Raw genomic sequence first — 6,218 nt, 5'->3', positions numbered from 1 at the left:
CACACCCAGCGGTTTTTTTTTTTTTTTCCCCTTTTTTTTTTTTTTTTTTTTCCCCCAAGGGTGTTTAATTGTCTTTTTTTTAAAAAAAAAAAAAAAAAAAAAAGCTTTTCCACACATGTTAGGAAGTCTGTTGACTCCCCCTCTTCCTCACAGGAGGAAGTGGAAAAAATACCATCTGAGAAAACCAAGGCCCAAGCTGACAAAAAATGAACCTCCCAGACAATGAAGCATATGGTTGCTATATCCCATCAAGTTTGAAATCAACTGGGCAGATGCTCCCCACTTAACAAGCTTTGGAAAACAAAGCCACTGCGGTCCACTTCTGCTCCTGCAGAATTTAAATGCCATAGGTATTGGGTAGCCAATGTTACAAAACACAAACAATTTAGGACTAGGATTTTGACTACAACCTCTTCCCACAGAAGTACAGTCAAGCAGAATCCAAAACTAACAACTCACTCATACAGGTCCTGTGTTTGGAGCTCCTCCAAGTTTTGAGAAGGGTTGCAAATATAGGCTCCAAAGCAAGAGTTTTCTCTAATCCTCCTCCTAGGCTTGTGTTTTGCACTCGAGGAGACAGGCTAGGCTACATCTGACATAATGTCAACATGTACACAGGATAATCCAAGAGGGAAAAAAACAAACACTATTCTCCCCATCATCCCAACTCTGTCACTTTCAGTAACAAGCCATCAAAACTATGTGTTTAGTAAAAGCCTCTGTCAGTAACACCTAAATTTTCCATCAAGAGCTACCCAGCAGAAGGCCATTAGAGAGGTTTAACTTTATTGCCAGCTTGGAGCTCAAAATGATGAGTTTAAAGGAGAAAGCTGACAAAGACTGAACAGTTCAAAGTTACTCAGCCTAGATACTACCACCACACCACCATAAAAGCTGGTACAATTCACAGCAAAGCTACGGGCTCAGCATGTAAAAATAAGTCAATTGAAATAGTAATAAGGAAATACTTGTTACCTAAATGCTGTGGCAAACAGTAATCTAGGTACATAAACCAGTGGACTTTTTTAAGTGCTTAGGAAAACCTCACTGACCTCAGACTGAGGGAAACCACATTATTGGCAACTCTCAAGTAAGACTTTATCTTAGGATAACTACAGCAAATTTTACATCTTATTCCTTTTGCAATGAGGACGGAAATCTGAAGCATGTAAAGAACGCAATACTACTTTCCTGGGGGCTTATCTATACTTGGGAGCTCTTCAACCTTAAATATTATGCCTCACTCTCTTCTGCTCTAGTCCATAGGTTATCATCTTTGTCATGTTTCACTGCCATCTTCATTTCCCAACAAATCAGTGCAGTCCACAACATCCCCAGTCAACTTCTCCAACACAGCTGATTCAAGACACAAGCATGTAGAGAGAAAAATATTGCTGCCACTCATGATGACTGCAGGCAAGAGCCAGTGCCACTCAATAACCAGGCCTTCCTAGTCACCTTCCTGAAGGTACTTCTGTACCTACTTCCAGACAGTAAGCTAAACTTATAAACACTTGTAAAAATGACACTTCTTTGGTGTCTTATTCTATTTGTTTTTTGTATGGAGATAGCTGCAGCCCAGCAATTGTAGAAAGAACACAGCAACACAGTTGTACCAACAAGCCTCCTTCTTCCCAGGTCTCAGGACCTAACTGCATGCAAACTTCAGTTTAAAATTAGTTCAAGGTACATTAGACAGATATTTCCTTGAACCTTGACTCTCCACAACAAAGAGCTCCTCTCCTCCTTCAAGAGATCTCCACCCTAGTCAAATGCAGCAATTTCTCAAGTATAAAAAGCTACCCGGCATCAAAGCTTCAGTAGTTCACCGCTACTGGAAGGTGGGCAGTGCAAATACTTAACTATTGGGTTTGACAGCCAGGTCCCCTCTGGCATGAAGTTCAGAGCAATTAGAACAGCACCTAGAAATCACCTCCTGCAAAGACGAGATGGAGACCTCATCAGCAAGGCAGTGTCAAACTGCAGTTTCTGCAGGAAGGGTGGAAACTCTTAGCCTGTTGTCCACTCATTCTCCTCTATTTTTGTTTCAACCGGTAAAGCTATCCCCTGCCCAGAGGGGATGTGGTATCAGGCCTGTACAAAGTATGACACTCACTAAGCACTCAAACCTATTCTTCCCTCCATGTGCAAGTAGCAGTGGACAAAGCAGCTGTACTGACAGTGTCCAAGCTCAAAGCATTCTTAGTTGTTCAAACCCTCCAAGAGAATGAGGTGGCAAGTAAAACATCAAGTGTCCTACTTGAAGAAAGCAACTTTTTTCTGGAGCCAAAGGCAGTTTGCAGGAGATACCCACCCAGGAACTGACAGATGGGCTCTCCCTTTTGTTCAACTGTCTCCATAAGTAGGCAATAATGTTTCTTTAGTGCCTGGAATATTGCTCAATCACTCTGATTGTTTTAAATCAGTAATTAGTGTTGCCTTGTAGTTGAGCCTTCCCTTAATCCAAAGATGGTATCTTAGATTTCCAGCCTGACAACTCATGCTTTTCTAATTAGCTGACGGGACAGCCCCGTGCTTATCTCAATGCACTGAGTGCTTCTGACTGCACTTATGCAGAGACTCCTTCCACACCCCCTATACAGTAACTTTAACTGTCTTCAGACAGAGTAGCCACCACACCTCTGGTACTCACCAGGATAACCTTGCTGACAAACAAAGTACTGCCCACATGGATGCAGCTTCCCTGATGGAAGTGTATTCAGGTCTCCAGTGGTGGGTTTCTTCCTCCTAACACTAAGGAATTATTTGTGAATCACCTATTGCTGTGGGTGGTTCACTCTCAGAAGAACCAGGTCTGGTTGAAGGCTTCCTAGGACTCCACTAAATATCAGCTGTTCTTCAGACTTGCCTGGAGTCTATTTAAAGGGTTCACGTTTTAAGTACAGACAGGAACCAATTACACTAGGACAACTTCACCACCATGAGGAAAACAGAGGCAGATTTCTAGAGTGAAGACGGCTGAAAGATTTCCAGGGCTTAAGCTAACTAAGGCCTTCTAGCCCCCACACAATCCTTCTAGGACAGATGCTAGCCGTGAAAGTTGCATTACCCTACCCCGGGTAAGATGAGAGATAAGCTTCAGATAACAGGAATTCTTATGCCTTGCATTGCTGCCTCGGTAACTGAACACCTCATACAGAGCTACCGATTTCAGCAAGGCATCAATCTTCAAAAAAATCTCAACAGTAATGAAGCTGCAGCAAATCAAGACAACTTGCAGGTCACCTCCATGTGACCCCAATACCCTACTCTAATGGAACCACTTTGCAGAGTGGGAATAACCCTTCAAGAGTAGGGTAGAAAATTAGATGAGCTTTAACATCCTTTGTTTTTCTAATACAACCCCTCTCTGAAATTAGTTTGGTTTTAACTCTGTCTGAGATCAAGGACAAGTCTACAATGAGCTTTCAAGGTCTCCTTCCTTCCTAACACTTTGAGCGCTGAGATGCAGACCAAAATACTATAATGTTAGGAGCTGTTCTGCATGACTCCCTCTTGTAGGCTTCTCAGTCCATAGCTCCAAAGTATCACACTACAAGCAATTTGTTAGGAGTCTACTGGACTGTAAGACCAGTCAGGGGTTGGAGAAGAACCAACCCTATCCTCACAGCAAATGTGAATAGTACCCAAGTTGTGGGTTTGTGCATACAAAAATAGTCTTTCTCTCCCTCATTCTAGAGATCTAACCTTACCCTAGAGCCTGCAGACTCCAGCTCTGACACCTGTGGGACCCCGGCCAGCAAACCAAAGAGCACTGGCTCCCTGTGACTTCCAGCTCTGCCTTGCAAAGTGTCAGAGCCAAGGGTGCACAAGGTCCCCAGAGGGGCTGTGGTGATACATTCCAGAAGAATGAAGGTGGTGTCTAGCCCCCTTCATACTGCTACTGTGAGTGCAGGACAAAACTTGCCACAGTCACGTCCTAACCCTCTCCTCCACACTCCAGTAGCAATAGAGGATCATCTATACATGGGAGAAGGAAAAGAGACTTTCACCTGTAGCCTCATGCGAGTATAATGCTTAGCAAGGTTTGGAAGTAGAATACTACTGAGAATTAGAGCAGGGTGGCCCATCACTTGCCAGACTGCTAGCAGGACAAGTGGCCTCACAGTACCCATCTCAATCTTGTAATCTCTATTTGTATTGCAAGAGATGAAGTCCCTTAGGCTAAGATCACTGATACAGCCGGTCCTGAAGATGGAAAGCACCTTAATGTATATTGGTTGAAGAAAAAGGTGGGGGAATACCAAGAAGCTCCTATTTTACAGGCAGGAATAGGATAGAAATTCAGTGCCTTTCCCAGAGTGACTGCAAAGGAGATTTCCAGTGGCAGTGGGAAGCAAGGGCAAGCTAACACCTTAGGGAAAGAAAAAAAACCCATACCACCACATGCTGGTACAAGATCAGGATAATCTAGTTTTAAAGAGATCACTGGGTTTGATATAAATTCCATACTCAATTAATCCTCCAGGACCTTGTTATCCCTACTGATGTATAATGGCTAGCAACACAGAAGTAGGTTAAGTTTTTGTGTACCGAGTCCCAGCCAGAACTACCCTGGAAGGAAGTACTTGAGAGTCAAAAGTGCAAGTAATAAAATGACAGCTAGGAATGGAAAAATAGTACACAAGATCATACCTTGGGTACAAGCCCTCAAGGGACACTCACTGAGTGTCCAACTAAGCACCTTTCAGTAAGATTTCTTCCCTCTGCACCCCACATCATTTTCTCAAAACATACGTATTTTAGACAGTCTTAAAATGTGTGTGACGTGGGAGTAAAGAAGGGAAAAAAAACACTCCATAGAGTCTACACCTCAAATAAGTTCCCTCACAGAAAAGCCTCAGGCAAATAAGCAGATACTACAGCCACGGACAATGACTTACATGCATACTTGTGACAATAAATCATGCCAAGATGCCACTGATATGAAAAACAGTCAGACTCCCAACACTGAACAAGACAGGAACTTGGGGGGCGCCTGTAAGAGACTCGGTGTGGGATGCAACAACAGCAGTCTGTAAGTCAATAGTTTTGGAAAAATCTTATTTTCTTGGTCTCTCTTCAGCCATCCCAGCTAATGTCCATCTCTTCCCTGTGACTCTAAACACAAACTTGTCTGCATGGCAAAACAGGGTTCTTCACCTACCTCTGTTCTCCAGGGCTACCAGCCCTCATGGAAACTGTTGGCCAAGGACAGGAGAACTCTCAGCAGCAGCTGGATTTCAGCTGCTGACAGAGGCCAGCAGAACACAAGCACCTCAGATCAGTTCAGCTCCAGGGAGGTGAAGGAGGGTTACCCTTTGTGCCCAGGCATAAGCAGATTCTATTCAGCCTGGCATTTGCAACCACACATAAGCGGATGGCCGGAGAAATCCCCCAACAGAGGCAGCAAGGGATTGGAGAAAGCCACCACTGCGTTTAAGATTTATAAACCATGGGTGGAGGGAGCACAGGACAATGAGGAGCAGAAAGGGCTTTTCTTTGCCAATACCATGAATTGAGCTGAACTCTAGTGGCGGTTAAGAAACTGCTGGGTTAAGAAACCACTATTTAACAGGCAAAGAGACACAGCTGCAATTCCTTCCTTCTTCTTAGCATCACCTTGAAACACAGGTCAGAACCAGAATCCATTTTGATCAGATCTTTGCCTCAGCAAATCACTGTTTGTTCAATTTGGCTTTCTGAAATATCTTGCAATCTAAAGCATCTACAAGTGTAAAGAGAGCACCTCAACTTAGAGCTGAAACACAGAACCGCTGCACCAGGGACTGGAGTGCATGGGCAGCTTAGCCTATTATTTTAGCTGGCGGGAAAAACAAATTAGAGATTTTTAAATCTGCCCATTCACTTCCAATAAACTAATGATTATGACAATTTTCTAACAATTCATTTTGCTGGTCCCACTTGGCGTATTGTTTCTAGATGCAGAATGGACATCTTCCTTGCAGAGCCAAACATGCAGAAATTTGATTAAGTGACAGAACAGGAAAGCAGATAAACTCAAACACTAACCATGAACTGAGATAAATCTCCTGAAGAGCACCTGCAGCCCCTCAGACCACAAAACCCATTTGTTGCCCTCCTCTAACTTCAACGGTTACAATTCCACCCAATTCATTTGGGGTTTTTTTTGGGTTGGGTTTTTTTTTTGTGCAAAAGTGCTAGTGCTGCCAAAGGGAGGAGAAAGTGATGTCTCC

The sequence above is a fragment of the Calidris pugnax genome, unplaced genomic scaffold (assembly GCF_001431845.1).
Source record: "Calidris pugnax isolate Ruff unplaced genomic scaffold, ASM143184v1 scaffold21, whole genome shotgun sequence".
Lineage (NCBI taxonomy): Eukaryota > Metazoa > Chordata > Aves > Charadriiformes > Scolopacidae > Calidris > Calidris pugnax.
Note: the sequence above shows the minus strand (reverse complement) of the source record.